This window comes from Canis aureus, chromosome 29 (assembly GCF_053574225.1).
Source record: "Canis aureus isolate CA01 chromosome 29, VMU_Caureus_v.1.0, whole genome shotgun sequence".
Classification (NCBI taxonomy): domain Eukaryota; kingdom Metazoa; phylum Chordata; class Mammalia; order Carnivora; family Canidae; genus Canis; species Canis aureus.
Window position 1 is genome coordinate 6,543,373 of NC_135639.1, and position 24,877 is coordinate 6,568,249.

The 24,877-nt window shown below is 42.4% G+C and overlaps 1 long non-coding RNA gene across 1 annotated transcript in view; it reads left to right on the forward strand.

Annotated features, from left to right (window-relative positions):
• The window catches only part of LOC144300959 (uncharacterized), a 33,324-nt gene extending 11,774 nt beyond the window's left edge, over positions 1-21,550 (forward strand). Inside the window, exon 2 of the long non-coding RNA XR_013367706.1 lies at positions 20,990-21,550. This is a non-coding gene — a long non-coding RNA (uncharacterized LOC144300959). The remainder of the gene's footprint in view (positions 1-20,989) is intronic.
• Positions 21,551-24,877: the final 3,327 nt, after the last annotated feature.

Consider the following 24,877-nt stretch of genomic DNA (forward strand, 5'->3'; position numbering starts at 1 on the left):
TAAACATGTTGTCTAAGTCTGTTTATACTAAACTGTTGTTTCCTTTATCACCGTTGCTTCCTCCAATCCAAGCAGCAGTATCCTTACGTGGAGGAGGATAACAGAGTCACCATCACATCTACAAAACCAGATTGTAAAGTCTTTGAGTCTTTTACCTTGGTGTTAGCTAGTTAGAGTTGCTGCATTCCTTGTGGTTGGCTGGTATCCCAGACTGGTTCTAGGGTGGAAACCATCCCGTGATCCTTGTAGCTTCCTCTTTTTCCCCAGCTCCCCTTCAGGTTATCACAAAGGTCCCACTGCCCTCACTCTCTGAGAATCTTTCAGGATCAGCTTCCTGATTTCATGGTCGAGACCCTCTTCACCATCTCACCTGTTTTGGATGTTTGGGTCCTTCGTTTTTCCTGGGCCAGCTCTTGACTAAGATACAGACTCCCACACTTCAGAAGTCCTGCCTGTGCCAAGCCCCAGGCTCCCACTTGCTGAGAAGTAAGCCTCTTGTTCCTTGCACATCGGGAACAAGGCAGGATAGACAGTCTTAAGGTACCAGCCACGCACATTCTGGAGTTCTCAGGTGATTCTCATTTTTAGTATTGATCGTGGTCTGTTGGGTTGACAGAGTTTTACAGGTGTCTGAAAGCACACCTAACATCCATCTCTAGGTCTCTTGATTCAAATTCATAGTTAGACATAGTTTAGTGAGTCTGAGCCTCTTGATGATGTAGACTGATGAATTAGCAGGGGCATGGTCTGTTCTTATACAGGTGTGTTGTAGTGAAAACTCAAATCCCACAAGAAGAATTGCTGTCAGCATATGACTTTCTGAAATAGTGAAGAACCCATGATAAAATGCCCAATGAAACCAAAAAAGCTGTCGTCCCTTAATTTACATCATTGTTGCACTTTGGGAAATTTCAATGTATGTGGAAACCATCCAAAAAGTATTTTGTGTTTTTATGTTGAACAGAGTTAAGTTCTAGGATTGGATGATGATGTGAAATCAGACCTTTCAAAGTTATACTGAGGGCAGGATGATGCTTTGTTGTGGAGGACTTTCCCATTCATTGCACCCTAGGGGGTGGTACAACTAACTTGAGAACTACTGATTAAATAAACTGAGTCCTCTTTCACGATTCTTTTAAAAGATCCCAGGATAGATGAGAATCAAATGAGTTAATACAGACCTTAGAACAATGCTTGGCATGTTGTAAGCTCTGTACATGGTATTTATTATATACATAAAGAAATACAGTCCGTGACAATCAAAATATGCTCACTTTTTTTTAAGTTAATGAGCGACAATGAAGAGGGCTGAGCTTATGTGACCTGATGATCTTTTCTAAGTTATATGAAATCTCTACAACTTATGGTGGGTCATCATTTGTGTGAAAAGGAAGGAAGAGGGCCACCTGGGTGGCTCAACGGTTGAGCATCTGCCTTCGGCTCAGGGCGTGATCCCAGGGTCCTGGGATCGAGTTCTATATCGGGCTCCCCGCAGGGGGCCTGCTTCTCCCTCTGCCTATGTCTCTGCCTCTCTCTCTGTGTCTCTCATGAATGAATAAATAAGATCTTTTAAAAAAATAAAAAGGAAAAATAATCTGTATATTTAATCTATGTATTTACTTTTATTTATTTATATGAGAAAGAGATTGCTAGAGCAAGTATGGAGGGGATGAGGAGTCTTAAGCAGATTCCTCACTGAGTGCAGAGCATGACACAGGGCTCCATCCTAGGACCTTGAGACTATGACCTGAGCTGAAACCAAGAGTCGGCTGCTTAACTGACTGAGCTACCCAGGCTCCCCTAGGTATTTACTTTTATAAACAAGGATACGTAGGAAACATTCTCAACAAGTAAGGTGGGAAACTGGATGCCCGTGGAAAACTTTTCATTGTACACACATGGAAATTTTTGTATTTTGAACAAAGTAATTGAAATGCTTAATTCAAAATAAATAATAAATACATATTTTTAAGATTTATGCAATTTAATTTTATATATATTCAGAAATAACAGGATTCTGTGTAGTAATGAGATATAAATTAGGGTTTCACATAAATGACTGTACTATTTAGTTTTTATAACCAAATCAAATTTTTGTAGTTTTACTTTTCTGACTTAGTCCTCCATTTTCTATTATTAAAATCAATGTCAACTATATTCCCTGATACCATATGCTTTCATCTCCATTAAACTAGAAATACATTTATGTCATTGACACTCAAACCCAAGTCAGTCCCCCAATCCCTTGGTGCTCAGGACTTTGGAGATTTGTAGACAGTGAAAACTCTGCCTACTAATCCCAGCTTGCTGGACCATCCTGGATAGTAGGACCATGGTCATCATGTCACCAGGAGGTGGGAGAGGGTGAGGCTGGCAGGACAGAAGAGAGGTAGGAGGTATAGCAGATAAGGATGGATGAATCTGGAATTTCAAAGCCATAGATTCAAGTTTGGAAGGAAGCTTTAGAGACGGCCCTCCTCCCTTTCTTCCCCTCTTCTGTCCTTTCATCTTTGCCCTCTCTCCTCCTTCTTTCCCTCCTTCCTTAACAGATAGTGAGACAGGGTTTCAAAGAGAACTTCTTTCTCCAAGATCACCCAGTGAGGGAGTGGCCAGGAGTGGCCAAACTGGAATTCAGACCCCTGTCTTCTTCTCATAGCAAAGGTGCAGATTTAAGAGGCTCTTTCCGTGTCCTCTGACATTTCTCAGCATCTACTTTCTTCCCTTCCCAGTGTGGATGGCAGGGAGAGGGAAGTAGGTGACAAAATTGGGCAGGGAAGCTCTTCTGTCCCACATCAAAGTTTGAAAAACACTCATGTGGCATCTAAAGGACCGTAATTCTCAAGCTGTGGTAAAAACCTTTCCTTGCACGGTCAGGGTCCTTGCAACAAAGAGTAAAATGGAAAGTGATATCCTCATACCGAATTCATCACAGATTTGGGAGAACCATTTGCTTCCCTCTCTGGTAGGGGGAGTAGGAGACATCAGAAATTATCCCACCTTACCTGAGGCTTTTTTTTTTTTCCCCGTCTCCTTCTTTTCTCTACAAAAAGCATAAGATGATTAAAAAGATTCCCATATCTATTTTCAAATTATGTCAGAAAAGTAGATTAAAGGTTTTATGCTTAGGAAAACGGGGATAAATATTCAAACATAAATTATGGCAGTATTAATAATTGCACATTTGTGCTAAGTAACTAGAAAATTATTTGAGCATTAATTCCATTTACATATGTTCATTCAGATTTGTATCCCTGAAGCATGCAAGTATTTGGGGTTTGAAACATTTAATCACTTAGTAAGCAGCCCTCAATGGGATTGCCATTTATTTATTGTCTTTATTGATTTTCCTGCACAGGAGAAAAAGCTGGCAGTGAATAGAAGCCGGCTGCTGAAGGGAAAGAACTCTATCTTTTCTAGTTCAGAACAAAAGCTCCTGTTTTTTGTTTTTTGTTTTTTTTTTTAAGAGCAACCTGTTTTCTTCAGATCATCCCAGCACAGGGCCAGAATGAGACTTCATTCATTTGTTAGAAACTCTGCTCCCCACGGTGTGGATCTTTATGGTTTCTAGACAGACACATCGGGTAGTACTCGGTTTTCTGTTCAGGTTGAATTTACAGAGTAAGTTCTTGTATGGACCATGGTGGACAGTCCAGGCTCCCACAAGTACATTTCTTATTTGATACATGAGATACTCCTTGCTCCCGCCCAGCCCACCCCACCATCACCACCAAAGGCATGCCTGGAAAAAACTAGAGCCCAGTTCATCGGTCTAGACATATCATCTTCCTTAATCTGTCTTCAGAGCTCTCTCTGGTGACTTCGTTATAAGGGCCTCAGTAACAAGAGAACTTGAACTCACCACAGCAGTCCTAATAGCAAGAAGGACCCCAAGGCCTGAGAACACTCGTCGGAACTGTTAGGAGTTCCTCAAAACCTGACTCGGACCAGCCTTAGTGAAGAAAAAAAAAAAAAAAAAAAAAAGACATACATGTTCAAGGACAACTGCTCAGGGAGGTGGAGCATAACTGCTGCACTTTGTGACTTCCTTCCAGGAGGACAATATGGAAAGAGGCCCGGAGTTGGCAGCCCAGGTGACCAGGGTTGGCACCGAGAAGGACAGTCAGAGTCTGGTCTGGTTCTGATGGCTAGACCGTATTAGTCGCTGCTGAGATGCCATCTCCCAGAATATCCAACCCAGAGTTATCCTGAGACCAAGATAAAATGAGACAAAGCAAGGCCACTTTATCCTGTTATCTAAGCACAGAGAGAAACGAGGTCACTATGCCACCCACAGAATAGCAAACCCTCCCCTTCTGAGCCCCGAAGAGCGACCCCACGTCTTTACCAGGAGAGCCTTCCCCTGGGCTGGCCTTGCCTGCCCACCATAAGATTTAGATAACTACATCTGTCTATGTGTAGCTAGATAAATACAGATAAGGATCAGCATGCCTCTGGCTAGAGATTTACTGTGTCCATCTTGGGAGGAGGAGAAGAAAGACCATAAAAAGAAATAGCTGGTTCCAAATCCAGTCTGATTTTATAGATGTGAGGTGTCGTGGTTGCTGCTGGATCAGCGCAGTTTGCAGCCATGCTCAGGCAGCAGGAGCTTCTTTCTGCAGGATTTCAGCAGTGCCGTGCAAGCCAATGGGAGGACAAGCCCGACTCAGCCAGGAATGCTTCTTCCTCAGAGGGAAGCAGCCCTGGCCATCACATGCCTTTTGCCATTCAAAAATATGCCAATCACATATTTTGTCACTGAAAGGCATATCCAATAATTCTAGTTAATCTATCCAGATCGTGTAATATGTTTTATTTTGTACGGTATACACCTGGGATCTCCTATTTGGTATCAGTCTTTCAATAGAATTTGATCACTGGGTGGGGGTGTAGGGGAGACTTGTGCTAGTCTCCTCTTCCTATAGGTAAGATTTATTGAGATACCAATCACCAATCCCCAACACTTCCAAGGCCAATAAAAACATGGGTCATCTGAGAAAGTGTCACAGCCCAGAGAGGTCTAAGGAGACCTGATGGCTAATGTCATGTGGCATCCCAGATGGGATCCTAGAACAGAAAATGGACATTAGGGGCAAACTAATGAAATTGGAAAAGAGAACGAAGTCAACAACAACAGCAGCAGCAAACATTTTAAGAGATAGAGTTGGCTTCAGGGCACGAGTAAATGATGTTGTAACATTATGTCATGTCCCTCCTTCTCCTATTTCCCAGTGTTGGCTATTCCTCAGCAGACTCTTACGCCGAGCAATGAGACCACTGCAGCTCAGGCCCATGTGATCCTATTGGCTTGAGGACCCAGGAAATAGGTCTTTGTCCTAATGTAGGGCATGATCCTGACACCCAAGGCTAGCTGCCAGCTGGCACCCCACTTCTGTCCCAGATTGCCCTTCTTCCCAGCTCTCTGTCCAGCTGTTGATTATATGATTCCTCTGATACATCCATTCTCATGCCGATGTGTCTACATCTGCCTCCTGCTAGCCCTCCCCACTTCTGTATTTAAACCTTTCAAGGCCCAACAAAATTGTACTTGCTGTCTGCAGCCTTTACTGGTCGAAAAACAAGACAAAACAAAAAAACCCCAGTGTTGACCCATCCTCATCCTGTGCTCTGAGTGGCCACCTGGTTCATATGCTCCTTCCTGGACTCAGATTCAGAGGTCAGCTCCACTCAAACTCCATAGACCCAGAAAGATTATTAGTGATTGAAGGAGAACTGGCTTCCCAGAAGAAGGGATATTTGCAGGTAAATACTACGCGTACCCCATAGACTAACCTTCTCACTCAGCAAGAGTGCTTTGACAAGCATCTCTTACATCCAACCCTAGCCCACTGAGGAGAGAGGCAGAAAGGGCAGTGCACGTGGCCTTGGAAAAGCCACATCAGCATGACTTCTGCCCCCATTCCCTCGTTTGTGAAATGGGAGCATATCTAACCATACGGGACCTATGGGGAGATTGAATGGGATCTCATTTGTCTGAGCGCCTAGGACACAGTAGTGCTCAGTAAGTGTTAGTTTAATCTGAGCCTTTCTCAAAGAATTAACCCGAGTAATTCTACCTCTGTAGTCTTCAAGCAATTATCATCAGGAGGCTACACTAGTGTATTTATAGAACCGCATTTCTACCACGAGTAACAATGAAGAAACTTGTATGCTATTAACCTGTGTAAATTTTAGATTTTTTTAAAATAGGAAGTTATATAGGTCACTCTGTTGTACCTGTAGCTAATTGCACCGCTAGCTATCAATTTCTCATTGTTGGCTAATTTACCTTCAAAGACTCAAGAATGCAATTTGAGTAATTACTACCTGTATGCCGTATTTCATTTATGGCATCTATGAGTCATGAATCTTCTTTCTCTAACTGAAAACACTGAATGCAGTTAATTCAAGAGGTCTGCCACATATGTTGTAGAACCAAACTTAATGCAAATTGCATAAATGTGTGTTGTATTTTATGACTGCGTCCTGGAGTTCTCACACGGAATATGGCGTCTCCTAGTAACCCTGGTTGAGGGGGTGTGGAGGGAAGAGAGAACTGTGTTCTCCATTTCTCACATTAACGAGGGTTTCGTTAATATTTTTTTCTTAAACAGGAGATAGAAACCCTTGAAACATCTTGGCAATGCATTTCTCAATGTTTTTGAACTACTGAATTCTATAAACACACCTTGCTTCTATTTGATTTTGATTGCTTTCTTGGCCTAGTTTCCCTGCAAGCATTTGGTATGATTGAATAATTTTTAGTTGTGTTTTCTCGCCGTGCCTATGCTAATCTACTAACAGTTGGTTATTGAAGCATTGCTATAATCTACTGTCTTTATCTTTTGCCGGATTTTTAAAGGGGTATTTTATTGCCTGTCATTACTGTTCACAGTAGCTTCTGGGCACTGTCATTCCACCAGGCTCCCGCATTTTCCAGCACGCCACTCACTGGGCCCTCTGTTCTTAGAGAGAGAGTCTCGGCGCCTTCCCCAAGAGCCACATCATTATTCCTCCAGCCGCTCTGCTTTTTGGCACTTTTGATTTTTCATTTTAGACGAGTTGTTAAAGTTTCAATATGAGAGATAATGCCATTTAAGATGAGAATAAACTCCTTGATGCCTGTGATGATTTAATTTGCACAGTACATTCCCAAGCCTTTGCCTAGACTGCAGCATGGCCAATAATGTCCCATCCTACGTATGGGTGGCTGTTGTGGTTCCTTAGACTTTCTCTAGTAGAAGCATCTGGTTGCTCAGGTACTAAATCTACCTCCTTACCCATCAAAGAGGGGGACAATGTCCTTTTGCAAAGCATGTATTGAAATCTGTCCACACAAGATGTCTTAATTTGTGTCTTCATGGTGGAATATGTCTTTGTGTTATACTTGGACACAACCGAACGGTTGAGCATGGCCACCAGATTCAGGGAGCACATGCCTGCCTGCGCCTCAGCAGATGGGCTTTGCTGCCTGAGAGACACAGAGAGAGACCTCCCATTCAGATGAGTTCCACCAACGTTTGTTGACTGGCTACTATGCACCAGCTGCCAACCACAGAGTTGGCTATGGCACGGAAGTAAAAATAAGGAACTGACAGCCTAACCTATTTGCTTGGAAGTTAGCATTTCTGTCCTCATTTGTTCACTTATTCATTCAACAAACATCCACTGGGTGCTGGCAATCTGTCAGACATTGGGCTAGGTGTTATCAATATGGTGGTAAGCAAGGCACACAAGATATTGTCCCTGCCCTAATGGAGCTAATCATCTACCCTATTTCCAGATTAGGAAAGGACATAGTGAAAACGAGTTTAATTTACAGCATTAACCATGTAGCAAATGTGCAACTGTAAAGAGTAACTTGCTGGGGAAAAATCAAAATGGTTGCTCTATACCTCCGAGATCCATGGTGACCATGATACCATGCCTACTGCTTGAGTGTCTTTCCTTCATTTTATAGACTATGCCTGGCTTTCTTTTTATATCTCAGCAAGTAGAAAGCGTTGAACATCTATGTTGCTGCTATACCTTAGGAGTGTAACAGTCTGTGCTTTTATTGGGACAAAGTATTGCTCACTACATGAATGGACAGGAGACCAAACACTTTTGCCAATTGTTTGAAGGTAGAATGAGAAGGCAGTCAGCAGAGATTTTCTGGAACTCATGTAAATTAGTTATTGTACACTACTGTTGGGTTACACTCCAGATTAATTTGGCGTACAAATTTTTTTAGCCAAATTAACATTTTATTATAAGTAATGCTCTTTAAAGGATGAAGCGCATATGATTCAGAGAGGAAGTAATTCACTGGTGTAGTTTATATTGTTGCTTTCTCAAATGGGAGCAGATCTTCCCCCATGGAGACTTTGGCAATGTCTGGAGATTTTTGGTTGTCACAGCTGAGAGAACAGGTGCTACTGGCATCCCCGGGGGTAGAGGCCAGGGATGCTGCTAAACATCCTGTGATGCAGAGGACGACCCCACAACACAGAATGCTCTGGCCCCAAATGTCACTAGTTCTAAGGTTGAGAAACCTTCTATTATAATGATCCAACTGGAGAGAGAGCACTACATGTGACGCGCAGGTGAAGTTGCCAAAACCAGAGGAATTTTGTGAAAGCAAGTCCAGCTTTCTCTTCTGCTCTCTGATTATCTTCTTTGTCTATTTACCCATCGTTTAGTTCCCTTGTGCTGCAAAGCTTTTTGTGGGTTTTTTTTATAGACTCAATACTTAACTATATGAGCTTTTCATTACCCATTCTAAAATCGTGACTGGTTGTAATGTAAATTGTATAACACATCTTTCTGCAGCTTCAGATTCTGCAACTTAAACCTCATGGCTGCTTATCTGTCTTCCACCACCTACCTGCGTTTTATGCACTGCACTTGGCATTCTTGATTGTTCCTTTCATATTAATTTCAATGGTGCCCGGAGGGTACCTCTCACCATATAATAGGTTGCTTTGTGAACAATTCCAGTAAGAGAACCATTCTGCCCAAACAGTGAGATACTCTGGAATGTAGAAAAGATGCCCCTCAGTGTATCATTCATGTTTCTAGTGTACCACAGTATTCTGCAATTGTATTGAAATTAAAATGAAGATGAATTATTTGTTTCTCCTCTCCCTTTAGAAGTGCTCCCACCATTGCAGGTAGTACTATCAGCCATACAGAATGGTCAGAACTTGAAAGTTACCAGTTGGACATGGATGAATATTTATCTTGTACTTAAATTTGCAAATCATTAAGTATCCCTTGTCCTGAGATCATTATTTTCATCATAAAGGACTTCTGTTATTACATTCACGCTGTTCCAGCTTTTGATTGACCGTTTGGAATATGACAGTTGTTTGTCGCATTTCATTTGGCTACAGCTTCCCTTAGTTCATTTGCAATTGTCCCTCGAGCGTAGTTTGCTTTATGTGATGTCTAAAGAAGCTTGCTTCTGTCTTTCCAGAAACCTTTGTCCTGATGGGAAAACTAAAAGGACTTTCTGAAAATGGTGATCTTTCTTTTTTAATGTAATGCCTTTGGTTGGCAGAGAAAATGGGATGTTTCAGACTTTCAGAGATTCTGGATTTGAGCTGCTCACTTGAAAATCAAGTCTGGTACAACACGAACACCCATTGGCATTGCCGCCCTTCTATTGTCAGTGGATTAAGAAAAGGCACCATGAAAAACTAGTTTAAAATCAACAGTTCTATTTTTAAGTTGGGTCTTTCTTTGTGGAAAGGCTCTGTTACCATTTTCCTCTTTAGTTCCTAAATTTAAGCCTTTATAATGAATTTTAACCCTGGTGGCATCGTTGACCTCTAACCCCCTGGCTGCCCAACATCTCACCAAGTGTCCAAATGTTGCTGATGCTTCCTCTGGCCCCACTCTAGGTCTGCCATCCTTGCACCATGCTCTAATTCATCCTGTACCCGTGGGGACTTAAGTGGTCATCTCAAGGCTCAGATGGCTTCACCTCCTGCACAATTCCAGCACAGCTGACCTAAACTCCCTAGTACATCTGCTCAGGCCTTCTGCAGTTGGACACTAAGATTTTCTCCTAGTCATTTCATTTGCTCCTTGCCAAATACCTTTCTCCAGGTGAGCATCTGTATTCCTTGTCCTACAAAATTGCCTTACCCTTTCTTATCAGTGTCTCTCACCAGCAATGGACCATTCTTTTTTTTTTTTTTTTTTAGGTTTATTTATTTATTCACGAGCATACACAGAGAGGAGGTGGGGGGGCAAAGACAAAGGCAGAGGGAGAAGCAGGCTCCATGCAGGGAGCCTGACATGGGACTCGATCCCGGGTCTCCAGGATCATGCCCTGGGCTGAATGCGCCGCTGAACTGCTGAGCCACCCGAGCCGCCCGCAATGGACCATTCTTTATGAAAATCTTGTGGAAATTCAAATGTAACTTTTGTGAGCCTTCACTAACCACCCTAGTTTGAAAGGGAAACCTTCTCTGAAATGTGGGGGTCACTTGTTCTTACTACTTGCTTCGCTGTGTTCGGGTCTCCCCTCTAATGGCCTTGCATCAGAGAAGCTTCCCCTTGCAAAATAACACCCCAGCCATTCTCTGTCCCCTTACCCTGTTTAATCCTCCTTTGTTGCTCATATTACTTCCTAATATTACAGTTATTGACTTATCTGCTTTTTGTCTGTTTCCCCATTAAAATGTGAGCTTTGTGAAGGAAGGGATTGTATCTGCTTCATCACTTCACCTCCCAGCAACTAGAATAGGCTCTCAATATATATTCCTTGATCCTTCTCTTCTTTGCAATGTTAGTTATCTTAAGTCTGACCTATAACTGTATCTTGTTTCCCCAGCCAGACTGTGAGTTCCTCAAGGGGATGATCACGTGTTGCCAATCATGCATTCTACCTCCTTCCCCCCACCCTAATGCCACATCTCTTGAGACCAAACAAAACCCTAGGGAACCATGCAACTAGTAGACATAGTGCCTTATACATAGTAGATGTTGAATAAAAAGTTGTAATAAAAGCCCCTTCAAAGCATATTGATTCGACTTTGCTTTGGCCTGAATGAAGAAACAGGTTTTATACATTTACTGTTCCACCAAAAACAACTAAAGAGGAGGACATACTATATGAACCAGTGGCTCTTAAGACATTCCACATCAAGCACAAAGGAAAGAGATTCCTGAGAGATGGGGAACTAATGAGATGCGTCCTCTAACTGTTCCAGCTTGCTGCCTAGAGAAGGTTCCCAGGCTATTGTACAGGAAGGGGAAATGCAGACAGAGCCCAGAGGACTCCCTGAGTTGAGGAATTAGAGCAGGGAGTCCTGGGATACCAGAGCAGCTGAGAGACGACAATGAGGACTACTGTAGAGGGGAGAGCTCTGGAGATCTGCAGAGTCCCACTGAAATATTCAAGTGAGCACTGACTAGCACATCCATATGAGGAAACTACTCAAGGCAAGGGAGTCACCCAAAAGGATTAGAGAGAGAGTGTCTGGATTCATGGAGGGTAGAGAATAGTGCCAATTTGCAATGCCTAGAGTGAAAATCTTATCATTCATGAGGTATTAGACTACTATGAAGGCTCCTGCCTCGGTGGTGAGACTATTAGCCCTAAGCTAAGCACATTTCTGGCTCCACCTAACAAAGCTTAAAAGCAAAACACAAAAAATCAAATGATTTCCAAATAACTGAATCTCAGATCAAAGCTCAAGAATATTTTTAGGAATGAATGACCTAAAAAGAATTACAAACATGCAAAGCAGCAGAAAATACAACTTATAAGGAAAAGAAAAATCAATCAATTGAAACTGACCAAGAAATGACAGCAATGATATAATTGGTAGATGACATTAAAACAACTATTGTGACTTATATACTATACTCCATATCAAAAAGCTCTGATAAAGTTGAATATGTCAGAAGCATGGAGAAGGGGATATAAAACAAGTCATGCTAGGATTGAAAACTACCAAGGTTTAAACCTAAGATGGATGAGGCTAACAGCAGATCAGCCATTTCAAAAGAAAAGAATAGTGAACTTGAAGAGATAGCAATAGAAACTATCCAAAATGAAGTATGCAGAGAAAAAAAAAAAAGACCAGAAAACGAATAGAGCATCAGTGAACTGTGGGAGAACCTCAAGTGGCCTAATTTACTTAATTGGAGTCTCTAAAAGACAGGAAAGAACAAGAAAGGAAAAATAACCAGAATCTTTCCAAATTTGATGAAAACTATAAATCCATAGATAGAAAAAGCTCAAAGAACACAAGCTAAAGAGACATAAAAGTACACCAATGCACATCAAATCACTTAAAAACAAGTGATAAGAGAAAATCTTAAGTAGATTTAGAAAATAAGACATATCATATACAGAATAAGAAAGATACAGATGACAGCAGATTTCTTGGTGGAAATACTGCAAGCTATAAGACAATGAAGCATTATCTTTAAAGTACTGATGAAAAAAAATTCTCAACCTAGAACATCTTTCAAAATAAAAGCAATACATACATATGTATACAAAAGCTAAAACAATTCAGTGGCAGAACTAAACAATAAGAAATATTAAAAGATATCATTCAGGTGAGAGGAAAGTGATACAAGATGGAAAACAGATTTACACAAAGAAACAAAGAGCATCAGATATAATAACTACATAGATGAATAGAAAGAATTTTTTTTTACTATTTTAATCTCTTTGAAAGGTAATCAACTATTTAAATGAAAAATAGCAAAGTTTTATGGGGCTTATAATATTTGCAGAAGTAAAATATATGAAAGCAATAGCACAAAGCCAGGAGGAATGAAGGGGTAGTGTATATAGTCTTATAAGGTTCCTATGACATATGTGATGCAGTATAAGGTCACCTGAAGGTAGACTGTAGGTTAAATATTTATAATATAAACCTTAAAGCAAATTCTATAATAACAAAATTAAGAGTAATAGCTAATAAACCAACAAGGCAGATGAAATAGAATTTTTTAAAAGATTTTATTTATTTATTCATGAGAGGCAGAGACATAGACAGAGGGAGAAGCGGCTTCCCTCAGGGAGCTTGATGCAGGACTCGATCCCAGCACCCCGGGATCATGACCTGAGACAAAGGCAGTGCTCAATCACTGAGCCATGCAGGTGTCCCTGAAATCGAATTTTAAAACACAATCCAAAGAAGGCATAAAAAGAGGAAAAAGAAAACCCAAAACTGATGAAACAGCAACAAGACCATCAAGATAGTAGTTTAATTTTTTTAAGATGTATTTATTTATTTATTTATTTATTTATTTATGAGAGAGAGAGAGAGCATGCATGGGGGGAGTGGTAGAGGGAAAAAGAGAATCTCATACAGACTCCCTGCATAGCATGGAGCCTGATGTGGGATTCCATCTCACAACCCTGATCATGACCAGAGCTGAAATCAATAGCCCGATGCTTAACCAACTGAGCCACCCAAATGCCCCAAGATGGTAGTTTTAGATTATGAATGGGGTCTCAGCAGATCCTCTCTTGAAAACACAATGCAAAACTAAACAAACCAGTCAAAAAGAATCATTCTGGGACTCTAGAAATTGACCAGAGTCTGACAACAGATTGAGAAATGCTCATTCAGAAAAACTGCTGAACTGGGAAGGAACCATGGGAGCCTGTGGAATTCTAGCCGAGGCCTGCTGCCTCCCTCCCCTGCCTACCAGCTTCATGGTACCATGCTTCTACCAGGGTGTGGCAAAGAGACTGACTTCATCAGGAGTAGATTGCAGAAAAATCCGTGCTTAAGAAATACTAAAGGAAGTTCTTTAGGCTGAAAGGGAACAACAACTGGCTATAACTCAAATCCACACAAAGGAATAAAGCATACCAGTAAGGTAATTATGTAGGTAATTATAAAAGTAGAAATATATGCTTTCTTCTGGTAATTGGTTTAAAAGACAATTGCATGAACAATAATTATAAAACCATATTATTAAGCTTATCACATATAATTATAGACACACATGACAATAATAGCACAACAGAATGGGTAGGGAAGGCAGGTATACTGGAGCAAAGAAATGACCCCAAATGGTAACTCCAATCCATATGAAGAAATGAAGAGTACCGACATGATAAATGTGTAGGTTAATATAAAAGACTCTACACAAACAGTTTTCTTCTTTCTTCTCTTAACTTCTTTAAATGACATAAGATTGTAAAAAAAGCAACGCCTACAAAACTGTACTGTTGAGTCTATAGCATATGTAGATGAAATATATATGCCAACCATCACACAAAGAAGGGAGGAGGGAAGGGTGCTATACTGGAGAAGAATGTCTCCATTTTCATGAAATTAAGTTGATATTAATCTAAAGTAGATTATGATAAATTAAGATGTACATAGTAATCCTCAGAGCAACCACCAATAGCTCAAAACAGTTAAGAAACCAACAAAGGGATCAATATGGCATACTAGGAAATATCTATTTATTACACAAGAATGCAGTAAAGAAGGATCAGGGGAACAATGACAACAACAACAACAAAAAACCATGACGCATACAGAAAACAAAGAGCAAAATGGTAGATATAAATCCAACCACATCAATAATTACATGAAATGTCAATGGAATATATGCACCAATTAAAAGGTGGACATTTGACTGGATTAAAGAAAAAAAAAAAAACAACCCAAGATGCTACTATATGTGTTTCTCTGCTCTTCAAAAGACAGCACTAAGAGAATGGGAAAATGAACTACAGAATTGGAAACGATATTTGCAGATCACATGTGGCTGAAATTAAAAAGATGGGGCCGTAAAGGTGTGCTGGAGAGAATGAAGAGTACCTGGAGCTCTCACCGCTGGGGTAGGCGGGGTGCGGTGGGATGCGATGTAGTGCAACCAGTTTGGAAAACAGCTCAGCAGCATCTCACAAGGCCAAACAGACACCTACTGTATGACTCAGCCATTGCACTGCTATGTATTTACCCAAAAGAAGTGAAAGCTTCAATCTGCACAAGGACTTGGACGTGAATGTTCACAGCTTCATTTGTAATAGACCCAAACTGGAAACAACACAAGTATCTATCAGCAGGTGAAGGGAAGAGTTAGTTGTGACATATCCTCACCATAGGCTACTATTCAGACATAAAAATAAATGTTATGTTATAAATGTTACATTCATCCACATAATGTGGATGAATATTGTTTTTTTCACTTCCTCTTTATAAATGATTTATTTTACCAAGGACGGGGGGAAAAGACTTTTCCTAGAACCGGGCAACTTTCCTTACATTGTTTCTTTTTTCCTTTCCAAATTATTATTTTATTTGCTTGACCTTGGATTTCCCAAGTTTGCTACAGACGCTCTTCCCTTTGGATGTGGGGATGTGGGGACTCTGCCCCACAACATGGATGAATCTTAAAATAATGATGCTGAGTTAAAGAACCAAACCAAAAAAAAAAAAAAAAAAAAAAAGGAAAAGAAAAAGTACATGCTGTGTGATTTCAATTATATGAAATTCTACAAAGTGAACCTTAATCTGTAGTGACAGAAGCAGATCGGTGGTGGCTCAGGGGATCGGAGGGGGGATGAGGTGTATGGAGAGGGGTGGGAGAAAAAGATTACAAAGAGACGTAAGGATGGTTTTGAGGGTGATAGATATGTTCATTATCTTTTTTTTTCTTTTTTTTTGATATGTTCATTATCTTAATTGTGATGACGATTTCATAGGTGTACAGACATGCCAACATGTATGACTATATATACCCTTTATGACTATATATACCCTATTGCATGTCAATGATAACCTCAATAAAGTTAGTTTAAAAGGATAGTGATCAGTGAAGCGTACCACCTCCAGCTTACCTGTACCTTGTCTCCTTCCCCCAAACTATGAACCTGCCGGCGCCTAGTAATGATCCCAGCTTGTTCCTTGAACTTGTGCATGAGTAAAGGAATGAATAAATTAGTCCGGTTACCAACCTGTTCTATGTCCTAACAGAAATGCCTCAATATTTTCATTTCCCTCTGGAAAATGGGAATGTACAGTTTATTCTTTCAGGATAATTTTCTCACGTGGCCGGACATTGATCCCAATTTCAGAACACTTAAAGAATATGGAACACTAAGTAGCTTTAAAATTTATGGCTCTACAATTTGTAGCAAACACAAAGTGGGTGTCACACTCAGTAATTAGAGCTATTCATTTTGCTCTATGAAGGTATCCAAGAATTGCTTCTGTCTTCAACCCTATTTCTTAAATCAATAAATTGATATCTTTTAGACTACAGTTCACATAAAATTAATCCAGATGATTTGTGCTTTTATAATATTGCTGTAGTTACCTGTCAGAATTTAAGGTTCCCTTCCAGATATTGTCTTGAAAATAACTAATTATGATGGTTATAAAAACTAAAACTATAGGACAAATAACTAGTGAGCCTATGAAATATTTATAAGCCTTTATTGTGGGTCTTTCCAACTAGATTCTAATACGCATTGTGCTACGTTTGTCCAGCTTTTTCCAGATATTGGGTTCCTGCCCTTTAGAGAATAATAGACGATTTGTGTCCAAGGTGATTTATGCAGTAACTATTAAGTAATCAATAGCGTTTCACTTTCTCAAATGGTTCCTAAGCTTAGTTAGTTTCATAAAGCATCACTTTTGTATTACAAAAGCAGCATCCTCCTTGATCAGAATTAAATTGTACTAAAAGGTTTATTTGTCAACGCCCTGATGATGGTTAAGTCCGATGAGGAGCAGTGTACATTTGGAAAAGAGCATAAGCCTCGGACCCATGACCTGGGTTCAAATTCTGGCTCTCCTACTTGTGACCTTGGCAGATTTCTGTCTGGTTTCCTCATCGGTATAGAGAATGGATGTAGATTATAAATACCTCGCAAAGTCCTTGTGAGGACAGACTAAGGTAATAATTTTTGGAAGGCACCAGCACCATGCTTAGCACACAGTAGGGACTCCATAAATCAATAAATATTGACTTGGTTACTTATTTTCATGAACTCTTCAATTTTCATTTAGACTGAGGCCAAATCTTAGCTTTGCCACTTGCCAGCCGTGACCTTGGGTGAGTTGGGCTTCAGTTTCAACCTCTGAAAAATGGGAAATGTCATCCTGTTTTAGGATCAAAACCAAATAATTTATGCTCAAGAGTTTGGTCAGTTGCAGAGTGTATACAAATTAAAAGTGGTATTTTTCCTCCAGAGCTTGGCCAGGCATGATATTTGCTGGAGATGGGGAGGTTTGTAACTAAATGTTCCCTCTGAGTGGGATTATGTGCTGAGTGGCAGACTAATACAAATTTTCACCAAAGCTATGAGTCACTTGGCTTGGGTCTGGGCCTGTGCTTGGCCCTGGGATCCAGTGCTGAATAAACCGGACAGGCTCTTACTCGGGATGAGCAAGGCTGGAGCCCAGACAGTGAGGGACTGGGGGAGTGGGGGCAGCCAGACCCATTCCCAAGGTCTGTTGGTTGTGCTTCTAGATCACTCTTAGCCCACGAGATCATCTCCATCCACTCCACACCCCTAGGAAAACTGCCCTCACTGCATCTTTGCTACTACTTACATACATGGCACCTGTGATCCATTTGGAAATAATATTTATAAATACTATGGAGCAAATTAAAAGGATTTTTTTTACCTCATATCCAAAGTTGTGCAGGTTTTTTTTTTTTTTCCTTTTCTATCCTTGAGTACTAGTTTCAGGTTTAATGCAGTATGGGCAGCAAAGTTGGCCTCAAAGATTTCTACTTTGGGGACAGTTGGGATTAGAATGCATATTTAGTTTTTGTGACTGCTTTATGGATGTTTGAAGAGAATGTTTATTCTCTATTTTGGTTTAGAAAATTCTGTATAGCTATTAGGTCAAGTTTATAAACTGTGGTATTCCAATATTCCATGGCCGCCTTCTATTTTTGTCTATTTGATCTGTAGGTTCTGAGAAGTGTCTCCTGTGGCTGTGATTTCCCGCACTCTTCTTTCTCCACGATTTCTATCTACTCTGCTTCCTTTTATCCAGGAAACCACGAACATTTCTTTTTCTCCTCGGTGTGATAATGTCAATATTAAATTTTTTTTCCTACCATCTGGTGCTTGGATGCAGGAGTAAGAGTAGATACCTATACCCAGTCACCGTGCCTTCATATGATTGTTCCATGCATCTAAAAATTCATATTCTAGGAAGTGCTTGTGTTGGGGGGCAAGGAGGTCAGCACAGGATGCCAGGGGTGCCACCTACATGTCTGTGGTCACACGTGAGCTGTGGAGAAGGCAGACTGCAGACTAGAGTGTGGTTTTCCTCCTAAGTCTGCACCTGACCTGCTGTGTTACCTAGCAAAGTACTTAATCTTCTCTGCTCAGTTTCCTGATCTATAAAATGGGGATAATAATAGGAATGGCCTTAGAGGGTTATTGAATGATTAAAAGAAATAATAAAGCACTCAGAAGAGATCTGACATGGTATTATAACCCCTCAGCAAATATTCCATAGAGGTCATCACAGCTCTAGGGACCATTTCCATGAGCATGAGCCACCTCTGAAACCACAAGAATGAGAGGCAAGGCTGAGCTCCGAAATCCCTTCATATTTGCCTAGCTCAGCATTGAATACAATTAGGCACTTAATAGATATGCCTGATTATTAGGCTCAGTAGAAATACGGTTTTTACACTGGAGGAATTTTCATTCTAACAGAGGAAAGAGAACCCAAATTCCCAAGAACACAAATTAGATTTACATAAATAGGCACAAATATGTTTCACCAATTGCAGGCTGAGGAGTTGTGGAAAAATTAGAATCATCCAAACCAAAGGAGACTGGTTCCATAAATCGAGCTCCAACAAAAAATCAGTTACAGGCTCCTTTAAAGTATACAGATAAAAGAAGGTCTGCATATACAATGTAATTACACACACACACACACACACACACGTGCACGCACGCTCATTTAAACCTTTCTTTTATGAATGTAAGAGACAATGGTAATTTGATAAAGGTACCAAAAAGGTGCAAATGAATACATTAAGGCTAATTCATCATGAGCATCACCTGAAGGATGCTTGGTTTCACCAATATTCCTTAAAGTTTTTCCCATTGTCTTACACCTGGTTACATCTCATTTTCATGCCACCTGCCTGGAGACAGTTGAATCTGTGGCCCCTTCAGAATAGTCTAATAATGTCTTTAGAACTTAGAGAATTATTCTGTTGGATATATTCAATTTATCTAACCTAAAGGATATATTTGGATCTTTTTTAAAAAAAACAGAGATCTTTCAAATCAATGTGATGAATAACAAGGGTGACCAAGACTGGTAATTCATTCCAATCTGGGGTCAAAATGAAATGAGAATATATTGCAATAGTAAGAGCTACTGCTTATGCCATGCTTACCATATGCCAGGCACATATTACTCAAGCATCATCAACTATGTACTGATTTAATTAATCTTACAAAGGAGCTACCTAAGTAGTAGAAGTGGGATTGGCACAGAAGCAACACGACACAGATTCCATGCTCTTACCCACTGTACCATGTGGCCATTTGTCGGTAAATGGACTGGTTTTCTTGTGTGATTCCCAAACTGGTTGGAACTTGTGGCTACACAGGGATTCTCAACAGCAGAAGCTGTAAAACACATAACAGCAAGTGACTACCTCAGATCACTGGAAATTTGAGATGTTGATTCACACTGACATGTTAAGTGGCTCACAACTGGGTTTCAAGATTATTGGGTTTCATTTCTCATTTCTGTTGAGTTTCCTCTGGAAACATAGTTTGGGTTTTTCTCTTGTTTCCTTATTTATAAGAGGCAACCAGCATCTGCCCACTCCCTATTTTATGATGATGTGAGGAATAATTACACATTGTGTGCTTAGTTTTGCAGAACACTGTGTTAGAGACATGATATTCATTAATTATGTATTGGCCTTTATTGTATACTTTATGCTCCTTCTGAGACTATATTCTTGACTTCTTTCACTGATGTTGTTGTAACAAACACAGTGGAATTAGTTTTCTTTGATCATTGCCTGTAGTGATCAGATAAAATTCTTCCCTGAAATATTTCTCAAGGGACACTTGTCAGAGATGGAGCTGAATACCAGATTGGCTGGAGACTTGCTCACTTCCCAGAGGGAGACAGAAGTCAGGTCATGGGAGCCCAAACACCACTGGGGGGAAGAAAGCTTGGGGGAGACACACAAAGAGAATAGCCAGGTAACCCCAGTGTGTCTGAGAGGGCAACCATTCCAGTTCATCCCAGATTTTGGAATCTAGCCAGGATGATGGGATGTCAGAGACAAATCAGAAGTCCATCAGACAGAGTAGTCACTGTTCCAGAAGATCTGATGATGAGCTCCAGGGAAGGATTAGGGTAGGATGCAGCCCCTATGGAAGAAGTTTAGCAAGAACTAGATGAGGCAATGGGTTCCACCTTAGAATGAGGAACGGGGCTGTGGAGGAGGATAGCCCACTGTCACTCTGAGTCAGAAGCCTGGTCAGAGATCCCTGAGCCAACCAAGGCAGTGGAGGTGGGAGCACCTTGGCTTAGGAGCTGCATAAACATAGAGTCCAACCCAGGCACAAAGAGCTCTAGGGTTGAATGCTGTAAAGGACCCCTAGTACATTTGGGGTCAGTGGAGAGAAGGAGCCACAAGGCCAGGTTCCAGAGACCGGTCAGAGGGCTCGGATAAAGCTCTGCCTCTGAAGGGGTTGGTTCGGGGAATGGGATGTACCACCATATTGTACGACTCCAGGGGCTCGGATCTCGCTGCTGCCCATGTGCATTTTGTCCACCTCACCTCCACCCACCGACTGCCATTGTGCAGTGCACAGCCCTCAAGGCCTTAGGCAGTGCTCCTGGGCCACGGTTCTTGCTGAGGGAAGCCATCTGCAGACTTATCTTCTGGGACCTGGGGGAGCAAGCCAGGAGCCAGCCATGTCCATCCACCCACAGGTGCCCCACAGTGCAAGTTGCCAAGGCCATGTTCACTCATCTTCCACCTTGTCTTGTCTCCCCAGAGAGTAAGGAAGGAGACCCTACTTAACAAGGAGGAAGAGTGGATATTTGGAGCATGGAAAAGGAGGGATAAAAAGTTACCGTGCCTTGCTGATACGGTTTTCCAACGGCCTGTTTGCTTTCTGCTGCACATTTTTTTGTTATACTGACTTCTGATACACAAATATTACACTATCTGTTTACTGCTGTTACAGAGGTATAAAGAACACTTGTTATCACGGTTCTTTTTATTCTGTACTTAGGCTTTCATTTTATTTTTAAAATAAGTCCTTGAACATGAATGGTCATGGAAAATTTACTGTTGTATAATTGCACATAATCCCCAAACTTCATCCAAAAACAATTCCTGGGTAGCAGAGAACTGTCATATTCAATTGTGTTTCTTCATAACAACAACCTTTGTGGGGGAAAAAGCAATTTCGCTTGCTTCATTTTCATACAGACTAGAAGTCCAATTGTGCTTTTGTAATTAAGTCCCCTCACATCAAGAGAAAAGAGTATGTCTATGAAATGTGCATTGAACCCAAATGGGAAAGTTAATTCAAAATAAAAAGCAGTGATTATCTCGTGTTTATTAATGAGATAAATATTTAATAAAATATCTCTGTTCTCATCTTTCTATTAAAAACATGGCAATTTAAAAGCATTTTTGGACATAATAGCACATTAAGGCTTGAGTTACTATTTGGATTAAGTACTCGGAACTTCTCAACAAAGTGCCTCTGGGCCATCTTGTCACAGACACCATGCGGGACCTCAAGTGACAACAACCTCATCAAAGCCCCTTTCTGCCTGAGTCAGGATCAGGTTTTATGTGAATGTTGGGAGACCTCAGATGGAGGCCTCACAGGTTGTGCGGGGAAATCACAGGGCATTATGATGTCAGGTTTCATCAATTTGTAATTTAGTTTTAAAACGTTCAGAATCTTAGCAAGATTTTTTTATCCACTAGCAACCCTGCCAGAAGTCAATACTATCATCCCTCAGTGGGCCCAGGAATTCTCATCAGGAACTTGACCAGCCTATTGGGCCCACGGAAGGACAGAGCCTGGTCCCTGATCCCTTCCACCACAGCAAGATGGATTCACTCTTTGTTTGAACCTCTGCACATCTTTATATCTCTCTTGCCCATATGCCCATTTCTTCCTTTTTGTCCAGGAAGCACTGTGGACCCATGGAAAGAACATAGGTTCTGAAGTCCTAGAAACCAGTAGTTCAAATCCTATTTCGGATGGGGTAGGCCAGCAAGCTGGAGACTCGGGGAGGAGTTGTAGATTGAGTCCAAAGGCAGTCTACTGGGAGAACCCCCTCTTGAGCAGGGGAGGTCAGTCTTTGTTCTTATAAGGCCTTCAATTGATGGGATGAGAGCAATCTGCTTTATTCAAAGTCTTCTGATTTAAAAGCAATCTCATCTGGGATGCCCAGGTGGCTGAGCTGAAGGTCGTGACCCTGGGGTCCTGGGATCGAGTCCCTCATCAGGCTCCCTATGAGGAGCCTGCTTCTCCCTCTATGTCTCTACCTCTCTGTTTCTCATGAATAAATAAATAAAATTTTCAAAAAATAAAAAGAATAAAAGCAATCTCATCTGAAAAGCACATTCACAGAAACATCCAGAATAATGTTTGACCAAATATCTGGGCACTATAGCCTAGACGACTTACCACATAAAATTAATTATCACGGGGTAATAGACATCCAATAGTTGTGTCATAGGCACCCTGGGTCAGAACTGGATGTGGGCCATAGCCCAGTCCACCGAGGCCAGGGTGGCCTCTCCTATTCCCTGTGTGACCCTGGGCAAGTCAGTCAAGCTCAGTGAGCCTCAGTCTCCTCATCTGTAAAATAGGGATAACAAGCTCTACTTCCCAGAGTCACTGAGGGCCTTGTACAAGGCAGCAGGCTCAGAGCTGAAAGATACATGAGTTCCTGTCCAGGACACAGAGCATGTGTTTTACCTTCCACATGTTATCTTTACTTCAATTATGTTACTGTTACTTATGTTGCTGCTGAATTCACATGTTACTGAACATGTGGTTTTGAGCACATACTATCTGCCAGGCACTGTTCTGGGTGGGGGACCTAGTTGTGAAAAAACAAAACAGAGCTCCACTCTCTGGAGCATATGGTCTCGCAGGACGGTGGAGGGCAGGCAAGACAAAGCACAAACAAAATAATGAGGTCGGATCAGATGATAAGTGCCATCTAGGAAATGTACGGGGTGCGACAACAGAGGCAGGAGCAGGTGAGCTGGTCAGGGAGGGCCTCAGGGAAGAGGTGACCTCTGATCTGTCACCTGAACAGCAGGAAGGAGCCAGTCCTGAAATGCTCTGGGGGCTGTACATTCCCAGCAGAGGGGCCCACAGGTGCAGGGGGCCTGGGACAGCAAGGGGCTCAGCTCAATGCTTGAGGAGGAGGAGAAAGGCCAGGGTGGTGCTAGAACATGGGCAGCAAGGGGGAGAGCATGGGTAGCTGGTGATGGGTGGGGGTGCTGCTGGCAGCACAGGTTGGGTCTTGCAGGCCAGAGTGTAGGTATGAATTTTATTCCCAGTGCACCGGGGCTTAGTTTGGTGGAGAGTTCAACACATGGCAGTGATGCAGCAAGATTTTTTAAAGATCCCCTGAGCCGCTCTGTTGTGATAGACACGGGGGGACTGGTTAGGAGGCTAATGGTCTCGATCTAGGTGAGAAATAAAGGCATCTTGGGTGAAATGGGAGCAGCGAGATTGAGGAAACAGTTTGGAGGCGGAGCCCTGTGTGGGAGAGGCGGACAAAAGAGGAACCGAGAATGAGTGAACGGGGGTCCCTGGAGCGACAGGTGGATGGTGAGCAGGTCTCTGCAATGGGGGAGGCTGGAGGACGCACATGTCCCCTCCCCAGGATGTGATCGGCCGGGCGGGTTGAGGAAGCGCCCGTGCAAAATCTCGAGTTTTGTTTGGCCTTATGAGGATGGAGGTGCCCGGAGATGCCCGAGAACAGCCTGATGCAGGAGCCCGACCAAGGCCGGCGCCGCCCACAACCTGGGGTCTCATCAGCCCGCCCGCCCGCAGCGTTGAAAGCCCCAGGACAAGGTGCAACTAGTAAGGGGGGGGGACGCAGGTGAAGGTAAGGCCCCAGCTCTCGAGACCGGGCCCCTCGTGGAGGAGCCAAACGGGAAGCCAAGCCTTCCCTCCGGGGAAGGACCGTCGGAGGGGCGAGCGGCTGCCCACGGGTTCAAGGAGTTGCGGGCAGCAGAAGACCGTGGGGTGGGGCAGGCTGGGGACTCTGGCCAGACCCTGGGGAGGGGGGGAACGCAGCTGGCAAGAGTGGCTTCGCAGGCCAGTGCCCAGGGAGATGGATGGGGCTGTGGATCCGGGTGGGGCTTGCCCCCCCCTCCCCCGCAGGTGTCCTAAGGGCTCCAGGGCTCCTGGACAGAGTGCTTCGGGCTGCCTCAACCACCCGCAGGTAGTGACTTCTGAGCTACCCATCCTGCAAAGGCCCCCTAAGTCTTAAAAGCCCTGAAATCTCACCCCCTCTTAAACCCAATAATTCTAGATCTCATCCTCGAATCAAGCAAATAATTTAAAATATATGCTCGTGTGACCAGGCACCAGGGGCTGGGAGGCAAGGACACCAGGTGTTGCTTCACACAGGAACAGGGACGCCACTTTCACAGTGTAAGAGGGGAGGCCTGCAGCTGGGGACACCCCCCACCCTGGCAAGGAGCGGGGTGCCCCAGCTGATGGACACAGGAGGCCGTCTGTCTTCTCAGGGCAGGAGCCAGGCAGGAGCTTAATACACTTAGGGAACCCAGGGGAAATCGGTGGAGCCGGAATCTGGCTGGTGCGGGGGAGAGGGTCGGTGGCTGAGGCCAGAGACGCCGAGGGCGGCAGATAGGGACCCGCCGGTGCTCA